The sequence below is a fragment of the Azolla caroliniana genome, unplaced genomic scaffold (genome assembly GCF_043228905.1).
Source record: "Azolla caroliniana isolate FFs.n. ecotype wild unplaced genomic scaffold, voAzoCaro1.0.p SCAF_5, whole genome shotgun sequence".
In the NCBI taxonomy this organism is placed as follows: Eukaryota; Viridiplantae; Streptophyta; class Polypodiopsida; order Salviniales; family Salviniaceae; genus Azolla; species Azolla caroliniana.
Window position 1 is genome coordinate 24,133,402 of NW_028230440.1, and position 24,099 is coordinate 24,157,500.

Consider the following 24,099-nt stretch of genomic DNA (forward strand, 5'->3'; position numbering starts at 1 on the left):
CCCACAGAATATCAGTATCGTGAAAGTCATCATCTTGTCGCAACGTGTTACCACTGTTGTCTATTTTGCTTAAGAAATCAGCTATGACATGATGTGTACCCAACCGATGTTGAATCACAAAGTCGAACTCTTGGCGCAACAGCATCCATCTAGCCAGCTTCCCTGTCAACGTTTGCTTCTCGACCTGGTAGAGTAATGTCGTGTAGTCTACGTGAAATGTAAATTTCCACCCGAGTAGATAATGCCATATTTTGTTGATGTTGTAGATCATACCCAAGGCCTCACGCTTGGTCATGGAATAGTTCTGTTCAGCATCTGATAACTTACGATTGGCATAATAAACCGATCGGTACCGATTCGGCTTTGTGAGCTGCATCAATGCGCTGCCTATTGCGATATTTGAGGCATCTACAAATATGTGAAAAGGTTTCGTCCAATCTACGACTGGTGCTTGGGTTAGCATTATCTTCAGTGCCTCATACGCTTTGTCTTCTACTGGTGTCCAGTTGAAAGGAGTACGGTGTACGACGGCGTGTAATGGAGTTGCGAAATCTGCCAAGTATCGTAACATAAGGTTGTGCCTGCTTATTTTCCCTAAGAAGCGGCTAAGGGCTTTGGCATTAGTCGGGGTATTTGCTTCAATGATTGCCATGATTTTGTTAGGGTCTACTGTTATCCCCTCCTTGCTTACTATATGTCGGATGAGTGCTCCACTATTGACCCCAAATGCACATTTCGCCGGATTAAGACTGAGGCGTGACGTACGACAGCATTCCAAACAAAGTCATAGATGCCCCAAATGTGCACCTCACATTCCATACACTGCAAATTCGTCGAGAAAAACTTGCATAAATGCGCGTATATATTCTCCAAAAATCTCCTTAATTGTTCACAGGAAAGTGGCAGGCGCCATTTTAGACCAAACATCATTACTACGGCAACGAACACGCCCCAGTCCACGACGAACGCGATCTTCTCTTGGTCATCAGGGTGCATGCGTACGTGATTGTATCCGTTGAAGCCATCCAGAAAACTATTCATGTGATGGCCCGCGACGGTGTCTAGTATGCTCTCTGTAAAAGGTAAGGGAAACGCATCCATAATTGTTACGACGTTTAGCTTACGATAATCCACACAAACGCGTATTTTCCCATTTTTCTTCGGCACCACGACTATTGGACTTAGCCACATGGCCTGTTTTACCGGCCGAATGAACCTTGCTTTCATGCTTTCAACAGTTTGTCAATTTCTTCTTTTACGCTAGCCGCATAATTCAGGTTCATTCAATAGCGTCGCTGCTACACAAGTTTCGCATCGGTGGACAAGTTGATCTTGTGCTGATAAAACTTCGGATCCAACCCTTTCATGTCCTTGTGTGACCATGCGAAAACATCCTTCTATTCCCGGAGCAGTTTTGTCATTGTCGTCTTCTAACCAGAGGTCTGGTCCCTAGCAATTGAGAGTAGCCGTGGCACCGCCGTAGTTCCCATGTTGACTTCTAATGCAAAAGCGGTGACTCGACGTGAGATTTCCATTTCTTTTTCAAACGCTTCTCGTGTCCTACTTAACTCTATTATCGACTCAGGATCAGGCTTGTACTCCTCTTCTCGAAACGAACTAGTGGGGGCGTACTCTGCAACGGTTTCCATTACGTCAATTTCGAATAATGGCACAATCCACAGGTTTTCAGTGAGGTATGCCTCAAGCTCAGTATCATCCAATCCTTCCAGCATATTAATATCTTCGGCGTATAATGGCGTGATGCCCTTGGTTGGGGCCGTTGTTTCCTGCGTAGGTACACGGACTTTGTTGCGGCCTCGTCGAAAGCTGATGCAGTTATGCTGCCAATTCTGCTTGATGTTGGCAGAGCATAACCATGGTCTGTCCAGCAAAATTGGATACGCTCTCGGAGTGTCTAATGTGAGCACCACCGCAGAGATGTCAAAGTGATGGCCTCCGACGACAATTCCTAATTTCCGAATTAACCCGAGGGGCCTGATGGAACGTGTGTCTGCGATACGGAGCCAGAAAGGACATGCTTCCCAATCTGTAATGCCTAGTCGAGTACACGTTGCCGTGAAGAATTTCGGCCAGAGGCGGAAACTGGGAAATATTGGCTACATTGGCGTGGTGCAGCATGTGCGCTCACCCTTGTAAATTTGTTAACTCTTAGGGCCGGACAATGGCCTAACACAGGGTGTCTACGGAAGACACTTCACCAAAGGGTGTTACGGCAACCGGATTAGACTCAACGCTTACTCCGACTTAATTAAGTTACTAAGCACGATCGTCTTTCATAATCACACGCGTAAGATATAACAATTAAGACAGAACGGCAATTAACACAGAGAGATAACAACGCTTAAGCTTTCATTAATTAACCGCTATTCATTACATTGTATCCGGGCCTTTAAATAGGTTTCCGGTCTGTATTACAAAACGGTGCCATCCGCACCTGTTCGGGATCGGTCCGGATCCAGAACGGCATACCGATACTGGTCCGTCCGTCCACACTCACATCTTAATTACAACCACATTCCTACTACTTAAATAACTCTCTGTTTCCCACTCTGAACTCCTTTGCCGGCCGGTAACACATGGCACGCTCGTGGGACAGTACCTTGTACATTGAATCCACAACCGACCCTTGCTATTCTTCGTCCAAAAAATATAGAATGCTTTGTTCGAGAGGCTCCAATGGTTCATCTGGAAGTGGTTGTTGTTGTTGTTGTTCTTGCTGCTCTGTTAATGTCTGTTGCGGCGGGTCCATTGATGGCTGCTGCTGCTACTCCTCTGTTCGTTGCTCTGACATCGGCGTCTCCGTCGTTGCTCCCTTCGTCGTAGTGGTCTCCGGTTGACTAGTTCCGGGTTGGCCCTCAGCCGGCGACGGTTCCTCATCACTAAGGTTAACCGTTGCCGCTTCCCGTGCTTTTTCTTCCCGAACCCGGGACCGCTCGTAGCTTTCAAACTGGATTTGAGCGTCCAACCTCTCATCGTCTAGCTGAGCTACGAGCTACCTGACCTACGCCAGTTGTTCATCCGCCAGGACTTGAAAGTCGTCGGCCAGCTCGTCCCGTATGGCGGTGAAGTCCTCGGAAGTCAACGTATAACAATCATCTCCTTCCTTCCGCCAGTTTGCCACATCTGCCCGTAGCAACTGGAGTTCCGCTGCGTTTTGTGCCCACTTTGTCCACCATTTTACGGAGCTTTCATCAATCAAGTGTTTTGTCTGATTCAGCCATGCCTGGAGGATGGACTGAATCCAGCTCGTTCCCAATTGCGATTTGGTTTGCGCCGCTTGCCGTTCATCCTTCAGTTGCTTGATGATTTTGACGTTGTCTTCCGCCTACGCCTTGTAATGCGTCAATTGCCTTTGATATGTACTTTGTAATTTCTGCAATACTGTTGACACTCTCTCTTTATCTTCCTACTGCTGCCTCTGGAGCTCCATCCGGACCTTCTCCGCCTTGTCCAAGCGTCTTGTATTTTCCGCACGTTCGTCGGCGATCGTCGTCGCGGCCCGATCAACTTCCTGCTGGAGCTCGACCATCCGTTCCTTAGGCTCCGTTTCCAGCCGTTTGTAGTCCCGGTGCAGGTGCTCAAAATCATCTGTCTTTTGCTTGAGCCGTGCGTTGATCTGTCGACGGGCCCGGTCCTCGCGGTCCTTCTGCTGGCGGAGCTCTTCCTTTAGCCGTTCAATCTCTGTTTCCGCCGTTTTCCGCAGCTTGTCCTTTTCCTGCAGCACTTTGTCTTTCTCCTCTAGCCGGTCGTACGCTTGATGGCCTTTCTAGAGGCTCTCCTCTGCTCGGTGGAAGTTCTCGGCAGTCTTCTTTAATTCGGCTTCGGCCGCTGTCTTCAATTCTCATTCCCGGCTCCTTAGCGCTTCTTGTGCGGCAAGTTCGTCTCTCAATTCCGCAAGCTCCTGGGCTTGCGCCGCATCTCTCGCCGGAACGGTTTCCGTTTCCGGGGTCTTATTGCTATGTACAGGTTGATCCGTTTCTTTATTCTGTACACTTACCGGAGTCACCGGTGATTGGATCTGTGTTGTCGTTAAGGCCATTTTGGCCATCTCTGTCGTGACCTGATCCAAGTCTTTTTCAAGGCACCGGATTCTGGACCGGGCCGTCTCTAGTTGTTCGGTTGTCACGAGCAACCGTTCGCTTTGCGTTCTTTCTTCCGCCTCAATATACCCCACTACTCCGGCAATCTGTTTGCCTATCCACCGAAGCCACAGGCTACTGGTGCCTTGTTGTGCTTGCACGAAGGTTTGACAGATGGGCTCACTTGTAAAGGGGTGGCCCCGCCTGGTTGCGCCGAGTTGCAGTTCCATTTCTGCCCATGGACCACCCTGTTGTCCTGGTTCCCCTTGCGCTTTTTCTTGGCTGGTCGAGGGAGGCTGCATTGACCTTTCCGGCTCTGGCGGGATGGGACTTGCCGGTGTTGTCGGTGGTGCCGGGGCTTCTGATTCCGGTGCCATGCGCACCGGTTCCGGTTCCTTCCTTGGCGTGGGAGTCTCAGTATGGGGAGCCGGTGTTCCCTCCGTCTGAGGGTCCGAACATTTCCCGGCTGCCTCAACGGTCCTTGCCGACGACCGTCGCTGGAGATGCTCCGTAGGCTCCTCCTCTATTTCCTCTTCCTGAGCCCCAACATTGAGTTTTGCCGCCAAGGGGTCCGCTTCTCTATTCACCGGTCGGCGGAGTGTAACCTTTACGGGCCGTGCCGGTGGTTCCTCCTGCGCCTCCGTTGGGTGCTTCCGGCTGCCGCTCCCTGCTGCCGCCTGTTCTGCATCCGCCGCCTTTCCCTTAGTGGCCTTAGAGGCCAACAGATGTTGTCGTTTAGAAGCCGTCTTTGGGGTGTCGTCCGCCACTCTTCCTCGCTTCTTGGGCTGGACGGGTGGCACAAGCAAGGTGAGCCACTGCGTTACGGCGTGCCATATCCTCCGTCCGTCTCGGCCTTCTTTGCCGTCTTTGCCTCTGACGATCTTGATGGCCTCACACAACCCATCTGCGATCAATACCGGCCAATCCACCTTGATCCCTTCATAGGTGGTGATAATCATCCCTGCCCGGTTCTGCGGCATGACAGGGGGTCTAGGGTACACGTGGCCGTATTCGTGGAGCACACGAGCAATCTCGCGGAACAACATATCTCCGCCGCCCTGTGTCTGGTAGCCCTTGCTGGCAAGAGAGTACTCACCAAAATACCTGATGAGTTGCTCCGGGGTTGGATTGTCGATCGTGAGTATGCCTCCAACTGGAAGGCCTGTTAACGCTCGAATCGCCTCTGCCGTTATGACCTCTGTGACGATTTCTTTGATCACTTTGTCGGCTTCTTTGTGTGGCGGTACTTCCATCATCATCAAGAAGCCCTCGAGCCCGTGTTGCTTTAGCCATGTCTTGGCGCCTTCCGACAGCGTTTGCGGGTCCATTTCTATGTCGAGGTCGGATTGCGGTGGTGAGGTTGGATGGTGATGAGAGTGAGGTTGAGAGAGAGAGAGTTCAGAAGGCGGGGGTTCTCTGTCCGCAGGTTCTCGTCTGATGATCTTGCAGCGTCTTGGTGCTTCTGTGCTCCTGGGTCCGCGAAAGTAAAGGGTCTCTACGCGCAGTGGTTTTTGTCTGTGCATTCTGGCGCCTTTTTCGAGTGTGTGCATGTCGTGTACTAAAATAGCATTATGTCCTATGGTGGCGCTTTAAATGCCCACTACGTACCTTTTCGTTCCTCGCTCTTTCATCCATTCATTCCTCGCTTTTGCATGATTGTTTTTTTTTTTTTTTAATAATTTAATTTAGTGTGACGTTACTTGTCCGTTGGTCCTCTCGGACCCTTACCGGCCTCATTTTCCCCAGTTATCGGCTCGCCGTTTCTGCCGTCTTGGTGGTTGCCGTTTCCTTCACTGGTGTCGGTCCTTTGCTCAAATGGGTTCTTAAGCATCGGTCCTCTATATGGCTTCAACCGGAATCCGTTGACCCATTTGCCTAGCACTTCACCGGCAAGTGTCCCTAACTGGTAGGACCCATTATACTCCCGTGTTAGCCAATACGGTTCGGTCCATCTAAACCGTAGTTTACCCGGCATCTTGCCCATCCGGGTCTGAAATACTAACACTGGTTTGCCGATTGCGAACATTTTTTCATTTCCTTTCCTGTGTCGGTCGACAAATGCTTTCCATCGCCGTTGCTCCAATTCTAAATGCAGGATGCTGGCCAGTCGTTGTTCCTCGAGCTCACACAGCGCTGTCAACCGTATTGCCTCCGACTCCTTCTCGTTCAGCCGTTCCCGTAGCTGGATCCGTAAGCTGGGTACTTGGAATTCCACCGGCATTACCGCCTCTAGTCCGAACGCTAACCGGAATGGTGTTGTTCAGATGCTCGTCTTGTATGTTGTCCGGTATGCCCAAAGCGCGCTATGTAGCTTTGTGTCCCAATCCGTTCGGTTTTCGTTGACGATCTTTCGGAGGATATTCTGGAGCGTCTTGTTTGTTGATTCCGCTAAACCGTTCGCCTGTGGATAGTAGGATGTGCTCCGTTTGTGGACAACAGCATAGAATGTCATCAGGCTTTCCACTACTTGGCCGAGAAAGTGACCCCCTTGGTCGCTTATTAATTCAATTGGGCATCCGTAACGGCACCAGATGTACTCGTATAGAAATTTCGTCGTTGACGCAACAGTGTTATCCCTTAATGCTTTGGCCTCCACCCATTTCGTGCAGTAATCCGTCGCGACGATGACGTATCGATTACCCGTTCTCATTGTCGGTGGCTTGAATGGTCCCACAAAGTCCAGCCCCCACTTTTGGAATGGCTCGAGTGGTAGTACCGGCTGGTGTGGCATACGAGCCTGCTCCGTTGGCTGGCCCATTCGCTGGCATAGGTCACATTCTTTTGCATACCGTACCACATCTCTTAATGTCGTTGGCCACCATAAGCCACTTTGCCATATTTTCCTGGCCGTCGCATCTCCGGCATAGTGACCTCCGGCAACTCCGCAGTGGGCTTCCCTCAGTATCAGTTCCTTTTCATCGCTGCACACCGCCCGTCTCCATATGCCGTCCGCGCCCTTGTGGTACAGTGTGTCTTGTAGTAAGCAGAAATGTCAGCTTTGCACCGCCAGACGTTTCCATTCATCCCGGTTCATCTCTTCCAGAGGCAGTCCTGTGCTCAGAAACTGGTGCATATTTGTGAGCCACTTGTCTTCCTGGGCCACCGTCTCATCTGCTGCCATCTCCGTAGTGACTCGAAACAGCTCCGCATCCGGAAACTCATCCGCTACTCCGTCACCCGTCTCTCCGGACTCTAATCGGCTTAAGTAATCCGCCACGGCATGCTGTATATCGGGTCGGTGGAATATTTCAAACTCGAATTCCTGTAACAGTAAGGTCCACCGGGCTAATTTGCCGGTGAGTGACGCTTTGGACACCAGGTAAAGGAGTGTCGAATGATCTACATGGAAGGAAAACTTTCTTCCCAATAAATAATGCCGAAACTTTGTCACACTGCAAATCATCCCTAGAGCTTCCCGTTCCATGGTAGAGTAGTTTCGTTCTGCTTGGGATAGCTTTCGGCTGGCATAGTACACTGGCCGGTACCACTTTGGTTCCGTAAGCTGCATCAGTACGCTTCCAATTGCGATGTCGGAGGCGTCCACGAACACGTGAAATTCTTTACTCCAATCCGGAGGCTGCACTACCGGTGCCTGCGACAATAGTACCTTGAGGGCCCTATACGCCCTATCCTCGGTGTCGGTCCACTGGAATGGTGTCCGATGCACGGCGGCATGCAACGGTGTAGCCAGGTCGGCCAAGTATCGGAGCATCCAACTGTGCCACCGGATCTGGCCTAAGAACCGGCTTAATGCCTTTGCCGTTGCCGGCACCGGTGCTTCTAATATGGCTTTCACTTTGTCTGGGTCGACTGCAATACCTTCTTGGCTCACAATATGTCCTAATAGAGTTCCACTGGACATGCCAAATACACATTTTGCCGGATTCAAGCTTAGCCGGTACGCTCTACACTTTTCAAGACAAAGGCGGAGGTGCTGAAAATGGTCCTCCTCCCGGCTATAGACGGCGAAATCGTCAAGGAAAACCTGCATAAAAGCCGGAATATATTCACCGAAGATTTCCATGATGATTCGTTGAAATGTTGTCGGTGCCGTTTTGAGTCCGAACATCATCACCACAGCCACAAACACCCCCCATTCGGTGACGAAAGCCGTTTTCTCTTGGTCGTCGGGGTGCATCCGGATCTGATTATACCCGTTGAATCCGTCTAGGAAGCTATAGACCTCATGGCCGGCGACGGCATCCAACACTCCATCTGTGAACGGAAGTGGAAACGCATCCGTTACCGTAGCCGCATTGAGTTTCCGGTAGTTCACACAAACTCGAATTTTTCCGTTCTTCTTCGGTACGACTACCATCGGGCTCAGCCATGTCGCTTTCTTTACCGGACGGATAAAGCCAACTCTTAGCAGTTTGTCGATTTCCTCCTTGACTTTGGCGGCATAATTGGGATTCATCCGGTACCGTCTTTCTACCACTGGTTTTGCGTCCTTGCTCAAGTGCACCTGATGCTGGTATAACTAAGGGTCGAGTCCTCGCATGTCTTCGTATGACCAGGCGAACACATCGCGAAATTCCGTGAGAAGTGTTATCATCGCCGTTTTGTCTTCGGGCTTCATCTCCTTGGCGATGTGCACCGGTTTTGCTTCGTCCGTGGTCCCTAGGTTCACCTCTTCTAGTTGCGACGCTTTTACGCGCTGTGAAACGGCCATTTCCCGTTCCAACGCTTCCTGCGCTTGCCGTAACTCCCGGATTGCGTCTTTATCCGGTTCTGCTTCAGCCTCTTCCGATTGCGGTAAGTATGGTGCTACTGCTTCGGCAATGTCAATTTCGAAGAGGGGTATGATCTTCGGGTTTTCCTGCAGGTACTGAGCTTCTTCTTCGTCCGCTTACCCTTCTAGCATGTTGACGCATTCTGCATACAATGGTGTACATTCCTTGCCAGTGCTCGTCCTTGGTTGTGTTGGTACCCGTACCTTGGCTTTCCCTCGCCGGAAGGTAATTATATTTTTCCTCCAATTCTGTTTGATATGTGCCGTTTTCAACCATGGCCGCCCCAGCAATAGCGGGTATGCGCCTTGTGCCTGTAATTGTAGCACTATGGCCGAGATGTGAAATGTATGACCGCCGACGGTGACTTCTAATTTCCGTATTAATCCTGTCGGCCGTACTGAGCTTGTATCGGCCATCCGCAACCAGAACGGACACGGCTCCCACTCGTGGATTCCTAGGGCATCACACGTCCGGAGGCTTATTACATTCACCCCAGAGCCTCCGTCTAGAACTATGCCGGGGAGTTCTTTCCCTTTTACAATGGCAGTGATTACCGAACTGTTGGTGTCTCCTCCGGATTCGAGAAGAGTACCGGTGCCGGTGATGGTTCTCCTGCCATCATGGCCATCTTCAGTCCTTGAATCTTGGCACGAGTTGTAGGAGTCTTCCTAGTGGCAACGTAATCTGGCATTCTTGCAACGCCTGCCATGTCTCGTTCTCGGAGTGACTACCGCCAGCAAGCCCTACGGTGTTCTCCTTTTGCCATTGTAAGTCTGTGACGTTCTGTTCATTTGCTTTCTTTACCCATTCCGTTGCTTGTTTCCGGATGGTTTCCTGCGTCTCCCATTCCTTGGCCATGCCCTTCGACCTTGTGGTCACCTGCTGCAGATCTGCCACCTCAGGGACTACCATATTTACCGCCGATCATTTTTCATAGCTCTTCACCGGGCATTGGTTACTATAATGGCCTTCATGTCGGCAGTAGTAGCAGTAGGCTTTCCGAGTATTGCTAGATTCGGCATTGTCTGTTGTACCCGGGGCAGGTCTTGCGGTACGCGCGGGGTTTTGGACCGGTTGGCTGCTTGGAGCCCCTTGTTCTGGATCCCGGGGGTAGCCGCCTTTTCTAAAATGTCGTTTTTTGTTATAGCTCTTCTTATTGCGGTACTCTTGACGGGGTTGCCCGTTATATTTGCCGTATTCCTCCCGTTGCTGACAATACCCGGGGGAGTGCTCCCGGTCGTAATGTTCATATCGTCCATTGTAATCCCGGTACCGATCATGCCGGTCATAGTTATCCCGCCGATCACCGTACCGGACATCATTCTCCCGTCGATCACCATACCGGACATCCTGTGCCGGTCGGTCACGGTCCATTTGCCGCCAGCGTTCGTCTTCTTCATCCCGGTTGCTGCGTGGCTCAATTTGTTGGACGGGCGGTGCTTGCCGGTTCAACAGATTATACTCGCACCTATCCGTCGTATGGCTCTTGGATTGACAAATTACACATTGCGTCCTCATAGTGCATTCTAGAGCCGAGTGTCCGGAATTCAAGCAGGTTGTGCACTGTATTGCTTGCCGAAACCGGAGGTCTTCATCGGACAGTAACGCCCGTTGGAGTGCTCCCAGTGTGAGCCAGGAGGTTGTCTTTTCCATCTCTCTCACCCGGTCAATAACCTGGTCGATGGTACTTGTGCAGAAGTCAATTACCGTGCAAACCGTGCGTAGGGGTTCCCGGAGCGCGTTTAGGAATATAGTCCGTAATTCTTGCTCCAGGGGTGCGTGGGCAAGCTGACTATGCATCCGTTGAAACCGGATGAAAAATTGGGGAATGCTCTCCCCTGCCTCTTGTCGGATGGTATAAAATAAGCCTACCATTACGGTCTGGTCCACCTCCTTTTGAGAAAAATGCAAGAATTTAACTTTTAAATCTGCAAAGGTGGTGATGGTAGACGGGTCCTGCGTCCGGTGCCATCTTGCTGCCCGTCCCTCCAATGTGACGCCAAATTCCGCTATCTTAGAGCGTTCTTCTTCCTCCGAGGTCAATCGCTGGGACACATGGTTGGCTTCCCATGTCTGTTCAAAGGCGTGCACATGAGCTTCCGCGTCCGGATCATCTCTATACTTGGAGTACTGGAACGGCATGTCGTCGTCCGGTATCGGTGCGCGGGCTGGTAGGGTTTGTGCTTGTTCCGGAATTTTCTCCGGCGTCGGTGGTCTTTCCCGATTTGTTTCCGGCGTCGGTGGTTTTTCCTTTTCTTGTGGTGACGGAGGCCTCTCCTCTTCGACTTCCGGTATCGGAGGTCGCTCTTCGTCTACTGGTTCCGGGGGTTCCAGCGTTAGCACTTCCGGTTCCAGTGTCGGTAAGGTATCCGATCCTTCGTCCTCCAGTCCGCCCAGGGTTTCGTTGCTGCTACGGTAGTTCGTGTGCACGTTGTATTCCCCTTCGGAGTTCGATTCATATGCTGAAAAGGCTTCTGCTTCGCCTTCTCCATTTGCCAACGCGTGGAGAAGGGATTCGGTTTCCCGGAGGCTGCTTAGGCTGTTGTCGTCGTCCGGGTGCGATGATTGCTGTAACCAGAGGGAGTCCTCCGCTACTCTCTGGATTACGATGGAAAACGAGCGATCCGCTCTAATTTCCTGCACCGCTTGTTGGAAAGCTTCGCGTCTCCTTTGCCTTTCGGCAAGGCGTCGAGTTCGATCTGTAACCAGGTCGTGCGTTGATCTAGACATCCATCTGTGCCGTCGTTCGCTGCAAAAACAGGAATCGTGGTCGCCAAAAACTGTGTTAACTCTTAGGGCCGGACAATGGCCTAACACAGGGTGTCTACGGAAGACACTTCACCAAAGGGTGTTACGGCAACCGGATTAGACTCAACGCTTACTCCGACTTAATTAAGTTACTAAGCACGATCGTCTTTCATAATCACACGCGTAAGATATAACAATTAAGACAGAACGGCAATTAACACAAAGAGATAACGCTTAAGCTTTCATTAATTAACCGTTATTCATTACATTGTATTCGGGCCTTTAAATAGGTTTCCGGTCTGTATTACAAAACGGTGCCATCCGCACCTGTTCGGGATCGGTCCGGAGTGATGATCGGTGGCGGCGAGGGGACGAAGGCAAAGAACTGCGGATGGACGGTTTGCGAAGATCCTCACACCGATCTGGCTGTCGGCCCGAGTGCCGGCGTGAAGTCCTATAGGAGAGATCGGTGGCGGCAGGTGAACGTGACCAGCCGAAGAGGCCGATGCGGCCGACGGAGGAGACAAGCGGCGGTGTCGTGACCTTACACACACTAGCGCTAGAGGCTCCGGCGGTTGGCCCGAGTGCCGGCGTGAGACCTAGAGCGACGGGCGATGGCGGCGGCAAGGCGGGCAAACCGAGGTCCCATGAAGATCCTCACACCGATCCGGCTGTCGGCCCGAGTGCCGGCGTGAGTCCTATAGGAGAGGACGGTGGCGACAGGTGAACGTGACCGGACGACGGAAGCAAAGAAAGAAGGTATCAGGCCGGTGAAGCGGCTACGAACCGAATCGGACCTACCAGCAAGGTCAGTGGGCATAAGGAAGTCCGGTCCTACAAGATCCCCACACCAAACTAGAGACTCCGGTAGTTCGGCCAACGTGGCAACATAAGACCGAGAGAGAAGGTTGGTGGCAGCGGGAAACGAGACCCGGCAACAAGAAGGTGGGACCCGGCTACGCGGAAGACACGAGGAGAGTCGCAAAGGAATCCGACAAAAGACACCCGAATATCGGCAAGCAGAGAAACGGAGTCCGGTCCTATGGGACCCTCACACCGATCCGGAGAATCCGGTAGTTCGGCCAACGTGGCAACATGAGACCTAGGGAGAAGGACGGTGGCGGCAGGGAACAGGACCCGGCGACACGAGATTGCGGATCGGGAGTCGGTAAGACGGGGGCGGACGAAGTGCGAAACCCTTACCGGCCGGTTACAGTTTCGGAAGGAGCCGGCAAGGGCAAACACGGGGAGGTGTGTCGGGCCGGAAAGGCACACCTGGGGAGGAACAAGAGTCTTGCAAGTGGCCATCGCGGTGTCGCAAAAATACGACGAGGATACGTGAACTTTGAGGAAGGACCCCGGGGCCTCCGACCGGAAGATATCAATTTCGTATGTTTATATTAAACAATTAATGGAAAATGAGAAAGATTGACAAATTTTATTAATAAATAGAAAAGAAAATTACAATAAATCCCAAGATTGGGATTACAAAAGTTTTATCTTAAGGAGATTACTAGAATAATAGATTAGAGGAAATAAGAGATTATGATTCTTGAGTGATATGGCTTTGATAAGGAATTTTGGATTTTGAGAGATTGCTTCCCTATGGAAATTATGGTTTACTTGAGAGATAGCTTCCGTAGGGAAGATTAGGGTTTTTGAGTGTTATGGCTTCCGTAGGGAATTTAGGGTTTATGAGAGTTATAGGTTCAATAAGATAAGAGAACCGAGAAGGAAAAGAAGAATAATGGAGAGAGAGTCTGAGTGTCGGAAAAAAATGGAATTTTATATGGAGTTTTCCCTTGATCATCTACGTGGCCACTTTTTGTTGCCTAGCGGAGCATGCATATGGCCGAACAAGGGCCAACGGAAGTACGCATACTACGGAGATCATGGCGAAGGACCCATCGACGGGTCGAACGAGCCTACGGGGAGGTAAGCGCGAAGGAAGAACCGAAGCCGACGGTTCAAACCGGCAGCGAGCCGGGATGCGGATTATGGAAGACCGGTTTCTCGCCGGCCAAAATCTCTCACCCTTCACCGGATTTGGCACGTACCGGTGGATGTGCAGTTTGGTGGGGGCGGATGTCGTGAAGAATTTCAGCCAGAGGCGGAAACCGGGAAATATTGGCTACATCGGCGGGGTGCAACATGTGCGTTCACCCTTGTAAATTTAGTGTGAATAGCGAGGGCGCCTTTATGGTGCCGAAGGGTAATCAAGTCGGGACAAGAATCCCATCTAAGTCGGGATTTATCCCACATTGTAACGCATCTCCCTCCTTGTTCTATAAAAGGAAGGGAGCGCATCTTGTGAAGGGGTTGCCCATTTTGAGTCTTAAGGGTATACCGTTTTGTGTTTCTTTCTAGGGTTGGCTACATTCTTTCTTTTCTTCGTTTCTTTTCTGCTCCTTCTCGAGGAGTCGAGCAGTAGTTATGACGGCAAGTTCTTAGGTTTGTTTCTCTTCTTCTGTGCATAGCCGGCTCGCAGCCGGGGTTGTATCTCTCCTTGTTGTAGGTTACTTCTGCTCGGCCTCCTGTGCAAGACCCCGCTCGGCGCGACGAGCCCGAGAGCTCCCCGACGGCGGCTTGGCGGCAGACTGCTATTGCGACGTAGCCTACCTCAGTCCGGCTCGGAGTCGGAGTTTTAACTCACTCTTGTAATCATATATATATACAAGGTTGCGCATATTTGTGTCTCTGTCGGTGTCGGGTGCTTTCCCTTCCCTGTGTTTCCTGTAAATAAGAGGTGTGTGTTGTGTCGGTGTTGCGCGCGTGTTCTCTCCCTCTCTTCCTCTCTCCCGTTCGGTTGCTTCCGGAACGCATCCGGAATCGTCTTCTCAGCTTCCCTTCTTCCCTCGTCCAAGACCCTTGTGGTCCCGCCCTTCTACACGCACGCACGAAACTTTGTGACAACGTGCTTGTACTAATGACGTTCACGCCGGACCCCCCATCGATGATGCATCCCGGTATTTCTTGACCTTTAAGTAACAATTTAATGGCCGGATTGTGGTGATCTACTACTATTGGGCCGGTACTAGACTCCGCGAAATTGGCCGAGACATCTAATCCGGTTGTGCCTCGTATACGATTCTTTACCACCTGTCGGAATCGTGGAACCAAGCGGGGGAGCTTATCCATGGTCAGCGTTATTTCACAGTTTGTCAATGCTTGCCATATGGGGTCCGGTGCTAATACGTTATCATCCGTCTGGAAGCTGGCATTCACAGATTCTTGTTTCATACGTTCCATGTTCACAGCATTTGCTTTTTCTACCCACGCCTGGGCTGCTTTGCGTATCTCATCTTGTTCTGCCCATTCTGTGTTTTTCGCCTGTTGCCGCATTGTGACCTGTTGGACTTCTGTCGTGATAGTATTTATGGATGGATCTTTACGTTTGTGATGCGGACACTGCGTCCCGTAATGACTGGGTTGTTGGCACACAAAACAATGTATGCTTGACTCTCCTCTCTCTACAATCGATGGTGTATTGGTTTCTACCGGTACGGCTTGCTCTTCCCCAGTTTGCTAAATTCGCCTATTATTCCGGGGTTGTTGACGATATTCTCAGTGCTGCTCTAGGTGTTGTTCATCTTCTGAACTCTCTTCATAACGGCGTTGGTCCCTAGGCTGACGATTGTTACCATTTGGACGAGGTCCGTTGAATCCTCCACGATTGTTGGTAGGCCTTCGATTGTCGTAGCGAGGCCCCCTCCCTCCCCAATTGTAACGGTTGGTATTCCGATACTCTTCCTCTTCCTACTCTTCTTCGTCGGAATACGGGTTGTTGTTATGGTGGTGACGGTATTGGCGCTCCGTTCTTTGATTTTGGTCCGTATACCGGAGATGCTCCTCTTGCCGACCTAGGTCATTCCTGCGAAATTGCCATTGTGGCTCCATACGGCGTACTATAGGTGTGGGCATGTTCAACATATGTACTCACATTGATCCACCGTGTGTGCCCATAAGTGGCAAATGGGGCAATGTATTCTCATATTACATTCGATCGCGGAATGCCCGGAGTTTAAACAGATTGTGCAATAAATGGCTTGGTGGAATCGATGTTCCCCTTCTTGAGGCAATGCCTGCCGTAGTGATGCCATGGACAGTCCTTCATCTTCCTCCTCTAACTCGAGCTTCAATGCTCGCTCAATGACCATATCCGACGTTTCCCCTTTTACACTATGTGTTCAACGTCGTCCTGATAGGTCGTCGTAAGGCTCCCAAAAAAGTTTCCTTGGCCTCTTCGTCTATCGGGGCCCGTGTAAGGTTCCGTCGTAAACTCTGGAAACACAGACTGAAGTCCGCTATGGATTCTATCGGCACCCATGAAAAAAATGCAAGAACGCCGATTGCAATTGGTCGAAGGTTGTGATTGCTGCCAAATCCCTCTGGGAATGCCAGAACGCAGCTCGACCATCCAAAGTTAACCCGATTTCCGCAATCTTTGATGTGTGGGCTTCCACCTCTAGAAACCGTTGCGAGATGTGATTAGCATTCCAGACATTGAGGAACAATCGTATGTGGCTCGCAGCATCGGTTTCTCCGTTGAAGCCGGGGTATGAAAAAGCTATTCCGATCGCGATGGTGACGATCGGCAATGGAAGGTTACTGTCACCGCAGTGTGGGCTACTATGGCATTTGTTCGCATTACTCTAGTCGTGTGGAGATAAGACTTCGTGATCGAAGCCACTCTGTTCTATGAGTGTGGAGTCTACCGTGCACTCTTGAAAAGAGGAGTTGTGGTTGTTGAGGCAGGGTTTCTGCGTAGCGCATTCTTTTGTCTATCTAGTATTGGATCTAGTTAGTGGTCGATCTTCTCGCATAGGTTCTCTGATACGTCAGCGGCTAGACATCCATTCCTTGCTTGCTCGGCTGTGAGGATTCACAGATCATCAGGCGTGCCAAAAGTGTTACCAGTTAGGAACATAGTCCACCCTCAGTCCTTTGGGGTAGCTTACAAGGTGATCATGGTGCAAGGGAATAGGGATGCGTAGTGTGTGATTTGTAAGGCGTAAGGGGAAGACGGCTACAAACTAACCTCACTAGGGGCGTAGCACTCAACACGTACTTACCTTGTGTTTACGGCAACATAGTCTTGTATAGAGAACGAGACACGGAAATTAGAGACCACTAGAACAATAGACAGAATACCAAGATCAGAGAAGATAAAACTATATTAAACCGGCGCTCTCAAAATACGCTAGCTCTTTACAATGGTCTCTCGCCCTTTATATACACATGGCTTCTAATCGGTTACACTCCCTGTGTAGAACCGTTACACGCGTTACTTTAATGCTCCTAATATAATACTCTATTCTCCATGCGTTATGTACGACAGTTACAATTCCGCTGGACAACAAGAGTTGGAACGCAGTTGAGCAACAGGTGGAAGATCTTGAGGTCTTTGAGCGTTTGTCCAGAGGTGAGGTCTCTATTTGTGGTGCCTGCCTTTTTGTATGTCCCTTGGTTCACAAGACCTGGCCTTGTGCCCTAGATTTAGAATCTGTCCTACCATACTAGGACTTAATGACCACACGTCCTATGAATCATTTGTACTTTCGTTTTCTCGTGTGGCGTGCATGTTCTTTAAATAGTTAGTGGGGTTTTTTTCTTTTTTCTTTTTTCTCATAACGTCCTATGAATCATTTGAACTTTCGTTTTCTCGTGTGGCGTGCATGTTCTTTAAATAGTTAGTGGGGTTTTTTTCTTTTTTCTTTTTTCTCATACCTATAGTATAAAATTCCGGGCATTAGGTAGGGTAGTTACCGTGATTGGGGCCAGGTGCCCTCGAAATCTTCTGTTGTACCTACCACAGGCTGGTCCCGACCACGCTAGTGATCGGCGAAGGGATTAGTTGGTGTCTAGCCTAAGTATGGCTTTAGTCGAAAGCTGTTAACCCAAGTTTGCAACACATCCCCTATTAAGTGCTAAGTTAGAACGTTCCGTTCAATTTGTCGATAATCCAGAAGGGTTCCGTCCATCGGAAACGAAGTTTCCCGGCATCGAACCAAGCCGAGTTTGGAACATGAGAACCAGTTTCCCTGTCTCGAATGATTTTTCGGATCCTCGCCAATGTTGATCCACAAAATCTTTCCTTTGTCGCTGCCCATGTTCCAATTCTGCGAGATTGGTGATGCGATCTTCCCCGAGCTCAATAATTGTTCGAGCCATTTTTGTTCAAATTCGGACTCGAGAAGTCATTTGGATATTTGAACACGTAAACTCGGCACCTAGAACTCAATTGGCATGATGGCTTCCAACCCAAAGGCCATTTGAAAGGGAGTAGATCGGATGTTGGTTTTGAACGTCATATAGTACGCCCAGAGTGCACTATGTAGTTTATCATCCCAGTCGGTTCGATTCTCGTTCACGATCTGCTTGAGGATATTTTGTAATGTCTTGTGTGTGTATTCGGCTAGCCCATTTGCGTGAGGGTAGTATGGTGTGCTTTTTTTATGCACGGCCGCATAGTGTGTGGTTAGATCTAAACCTGGCGATTGAGAAAGTGACCTCCTTGGTCGCTCACTAGCTCGATTAGACAACCAAATCGACATCATAGGTACTCGTAAATGAACTTGGTGGTAGATATGGCCGTGTTGTCACATGGCGCCTTTGCTTTGATCCATTTCGTGCAATAGTCGGTAGACACGATTATGTACTTATTGCCAGTTTGGGCCGCGGCTGGTTTAAATGGACCGATGAAATCCAATCCCCACTTTTGGAAAGGTTCTAATGGAAGGACCGATTGGTGAGGCATAAGGGCTTGTACGGTGTGTTTGCCCATTCACTGACATAAGTTGTATTGTTTGTAGAATTCGTGAGTATCCTTCTTTGTTGTGGGCCACCACAACCCACTTTGCCAAATTTTCTGACTCGTGGCATCGCCGGCATAGAGACCGCCAGCTATCCCATGATGTGCTTCCCATAGGATCACATCCTTTTCAAATTGGCATGGTGCACGGCATGCCATCCAAACCTTTGTGGTACATGGTGTGTGTGAAAAGGCAAAAATTTCGACCGCGAACTGCCAACCGTTTCTTGGCACGACAAATGCCACGGAGAATTGTAGGGATTGAACCCAAGACCTCATGGTCTCTATTGGGCAACCATAGCAATTGAGCTACATGTACACCCCCATATAAAAGGTCCACCTTCATATAGTGTAGATTGAACATTGGAAGTTTCTATCTTGCACACATTCTCATGCATTCTCTATTGCATGCATCCTCATGCATACTCTATTTCTACCTGGCTTACATAGCCTACCTTCTTGTATAAATACTCAGGTGCACCTTGATTCTAATCAAGGTGAACAACACCAGTTATGGATTCTATAAGTTGAGTTCTTGTTCTTTTCCTCTCTCTTGTGTTCTAGTTTTGTCTTCGCTTTGCTCTATTATACTTGTGTGTGGCAGCATCTAGGGTCAAATTTTCAGTTGGGAGACCGGTGCTGAGGAAGTGTGTCATCTCGTTTATCCAATCATCCTTGCTATCGGCCGATGGTGCGGTTGTGTCCAACCCGCAAAGGTTGGCATTGGCTAGTTCATCGTATTCCATTGGGGCTGGTTCCCTCGATTCAAGCCGGCTCAAGTAATCTGCGACCGTATGTTGTACCCCCGGTCGATGTTGCGACCGCATGTTGCAATCCGGCACTTCAAGAAATCCACCACCTGCCAAGTAACAACCACCGTCGGCACGTAGCCCGACCACGCCCTCTTCCCATCCATATGTCATCGAACCAACCATCAGCTTACCGGACAAATTCAACGGCATGAGGGCGTATCTTCGCAGCTTCATCAACCAAATTCGGCTTATCATCCGGCTACATCCCCAACGGTATGCTAGCAACTTTTCTCAAGTTGGTCTTGTCGGCACACTTCTCTCCGGGCCGGCACAAGTGTGGTTTGCACCCTTGATCGAGACGTCATCCCCTCTCTTAGAAGACTTCACCGCTTTCATTGAGGAGCTCGAAGTGACATTTGGCGAGACAGACTGGCAACGAATGGCACTCACAAAGCTTTATTCTTTCCAACAAGGCTCGCGTCCAGCCTTGTTCTATGCCTCAGAGTTCTGACAAATTGCTTGCGATGTGAGTTGGGATGACCAAGCCCTATGCGACCATTTCCGTCGCGACCTCCAAAACAACGTCAAGACCCTTCTCTTAAACTTCCTGGAGCCCACATCGTTGTCTCAAGTAATCTCCCAAGTTGTCCAGTGTGACAATTGTCTATTCGAACTTCGTCAAGAAGAACGGTGGACTCGCGGGTCTCAGGCTTCTTCCTTAAACGCATCAATCGCTAGGCCCTAATTGTCTCCCACGCCAACCTTACCATCACCCAGTGATAAAAATACCACGATGGAGGTCGATTTCCATACCCCGATGGAGATCAACCACGCTCGGTTCCAACCACTAACTGAAGCCCAACGCCAACATCGTCGGGACAATGGACTCTTTCTCTATTGTGGCAACCCTGGCCATGTCATCCGCCACTAGCTAGTGCGGGGCCCACGGCACCAATTCCATCGTGCACGTCTTGTAGAGGTTCCTCGACAACAGGAAAACGACCAAGTCCGGTTGCAGTAGGAGCCATGCCGTTGGACGCTTCCCGTTACTCACCTTCTCCATGCTTCTACAAGTTCATTCCGCCATTAGGAGGGTTTTCTTGCAAGTAAGTCTTTGTTTTGGTTCGACTTCAATAAATTCTCATGCCTTGCTCGACTCCAGAGCATATACTTGCTTTATCGATAAATCGTTTGTCCGTGCACATAATATCCCTACCGTCCGCACATCACAACCCATATCCATTGAAGCGATCGACGGCCGGGTTCACTCTTCGGGGGCGGTTACCGAAGCCACTATCCCATTGGTACTTCAAGTCGGGGCGCACCAGGAGGAACTCACGTTCTATCTCATCGCAACCCCCTGACATCCAATTGTATTGGGGCTATCTTGGTTGGAGACACAAAATCCGACGGTGGATCGGTGTAACCACTCCATCACCGGCCAGGGCACAAATCTTATTTGTCAAAAAGAAGGATGGCTCCTTAAGCTTACGTGTGGATTATCGGGGTCTCAACAAAGTTACGGTGCGTAATCGTTACCCCCTGCCCTTAATTCCAGTGCTTCTCGATCGACTCCGAACTGGGCATATCTTCTCCAAAATTGACCTTCGGGGCGCCTACAATTTGGTGTGCATCAAGCCTCGGGACGAGTGGAAAATGACCTTTCGGACGCGCTATGGAAATTTCGAGTACAAAGAGTTGCTATTCGGCCTTACAATGCTCCAGCTGTCTTCCAGCACATGATGAACGATATTTTTCGAGAGTATCTCGATCATTTTGTGGTCATCTACCTTGACGACATCCTAGTTTTTTTTTTCAATTGGGAGGAGCACACACACCCCGTCCGGTTGGTTCTCAACAAAGTCCAGGAGTATGGGCCCTTTGCCAAAAGTGAGAAATGTGAATTCGATAGGACCTCCGTCGAATTCCTAGGTTACATGATCTCACCTACCGGGATGACAATGGATGAACGCAAGGTAGTGGCAATCACTAATTGGCCTCTCTCGATTCAGTTGAAAGAGGTACAACCATTTCTTGGTTTTGTAAATTTTTATAGACAATTTATAGACGGGTTCTCTTCCCTAGTACAACCTCTCATCCAACTTACCAGGAAAGATACTCCATTTCTTTGGACCCCCGCGAAAACAATGCTTTTAATGCCCTCAACGCAGCTTTTCTCTTCGCCCCCGTGTCTCAGCCCGACGACGATGGCACCCTGCATCCGGTCGCCTTCTACTCTAAAAAGTTTACAACCCCGGAAATCAATTTTCCGGTATATGACAAGGAGCTTGTAGCTATCATCTCGGCCTTCGCTGAATGGCGACCCTATTTGGCCGGCGCCCAACATCGTATTCAGGTGTTGACCGACCGCAAGAATCTTATCTACTTCACCACCACTCATACGTTGAATCGGAGGCAAGCTCGCTAATCATCTTTTCTTGCCGACTGCGACTTCGAAATCTTGTTTCGACCCGGCGTTCAACATGGGAAAGCGGATGCTCTCTCTCGGCAACCCGACTTTGCAGCACGCCTACGTGACGACACATATTCTCAACAATCGCATTGTTTATTGCGGCCCAATCAACTCCACATGTTCGCAACCTATATGTTGCATGATGATTCCTTGCTCAACGAGATCACCCAAGCAACCATGTCGGACCATTTCGCTACTGAATTCATGGCGCGCCTCAACAACCCATCCTAGGAAATGCAAAGTTCAGATCTCAGTCATTTTACAACTCTTTATGTACCATCTGGCACATGTCGCATCCGAATACTACAAACTTGCCACAATGATCCTCTTGTCGAACACTTTGGGGTCGTGAAAACACTAGCGTTGTTGTCTCGGGGGTTTTGGTGGCCCCAACCTTGGAAATTGGTATAAGAATTTATCAAAACTTGTGACGTCTATGCTCGCTCCAAAGCGGCTCACCATCGTCCATACGGCCTTCTACACCCATTTCCAATTCCGAGTCAACCTTGGGCATCTCTCTCCATGGACTTTATCACCTACCTTCCTCGGGTCGGTGACCATCACACGGTGCTAGCGGTCGTTGATCAGTTTTCAAAGATGGCTCACTTTGTCCCATGTTCGAAAACCATTTCGGGGGAGGAGACGGTTGACCTTTTTCTAAAAAATGTCATCTAATTACACGGCTTCCCTAAGGATGTCACTTTTGATCGAGGTCCTCAATTTATCTCCCACTTCTGGCGCCCACTTCTACATAAATTCGGGACTTCTATGAACTTGTCTATCGTGCACCACCCTCAAACTGATGGCCAAACCGAAAAACTCAACCAAATCCTCGAACAATACCTCTGGTGTATAGTCAGTTACCAACTAGATGATTGGGTGGACTTCCTTACCATGGTAGAATTTGCTTACAATAATAGTATCCATGCCTCAACTAAGGTTTTCCCTATTCTTTGCAAATTACGGTTTACACCCTCGTTTCAGCAATTCCATTATGGAGACTCTATCAATGCGTCGGCCCAAAGGCGTGCCCACACCTTACAAGATGTCCATCGTGACCTCTCCCTTGAGCTCAGTGCCGTTGGCAAACAATATAAATCTCACGTTGACCGACATCTCTTGGTCGCGTCGACCTTCACAGTCAGTGACATGGTTTGGCTGCTATGTTGCCACTGTGCGAAGCTTGACTACAGAAAGCTAGGCCCCTTCCGTATCCTCGAGTGCATTAACCTAGTCGCCTTCCGGTTAGCGCTTCCCCCCACATTTCGGCTTCACAAGGTTTTCCACGTCTCTCTCCTCAAACCCTACCATCCTCTCACATTCCAGGACGACAACCTCCCGCCTGTGGAATTATCGACAGGTGAGGAGTACGAGGTTGACCGGATCCTCGACTCTCGCTTGCATCGCCGAAGACTTCAGTACTTGGTCTTATGGAAAGGTTGTACCCTCTTTCGGATGCCACATGGGAACCAGTTACACATTTACAAAATGCGCCGGAGGCAATTCACACTTTTCTTCAACGATACCCTCATAAACCGGTCGTTGGTGTTAGGAGGCGGCCTTAGAGGGAGGATAATGTCATAGACATATGCCACGAAGGAAAGTAGGGATTGAATCCAACTTCATGTAGAGTAGATTGAACATTAGAAGTTTCTAGCTTGCACATATTCTCATGCATGCTCTATTAAATGCATTCTCTATTGCATGCATCCTCGTGCATACTCTATTTCTAGTTGGCTTACATAGCCTTATCTTCTTGTATAAATACTCAGGTGCACCTTGATTCTAATCAAGGTGAACAACACTAGTTACGGATTCTATAAGTTGAGATCTTGTTCTTTTCCTCTCTCTTGTGTTCTAGTCTTGTCTTCGCTTTGCTGTATTATACTTGTGCGTGATAGCATCTAGGGTCAAATTTTCAAGTGGGAGGCTGGTGCTGAGGAAATGCATCATCTCGTTATCCAATCGTTCTCGCTATCAGCCGATGGTGCAGTTGTATCCAACCCGAAAAGGTTGGCATCGGGTAGTTCATCGTATTCCATTGGGGCTAGTTCCCTCAATTCGAGCCAGCTCAAGTAATATGCGACCTCATGTTGTACCCCTGGTCGATGTTGTATTAGAATTCAAATTCTTGGAGAAGCAACATCCATCGTGCCAGTCAACCGGTTAGTGCCTGCTTATTTACGAGATAGAGTAGCGCTGAGTGATCCACGTGGAACGTAAATTTTCGACCGAGCAAATAGTGTTGAAATTTCGTGATGTTGTAGATCATGTCTAGTGCCTCACGTTCTGTTGTGGAGTAGTTCTTTTCGGTTGTCGAGAGCCGATGGCTAGCATAGTAGATTGGGCGATACGAATTCAGAGGCATCTTTTGCATGAGGGCACTCCCAAAGCCCACATCCGATGCGTCGACTAAAACGTGGAAGGGTTGCAACCAATGCAGCAGTTGCACCACCAGTGAGTGTGAGAGCATTACCTTAAG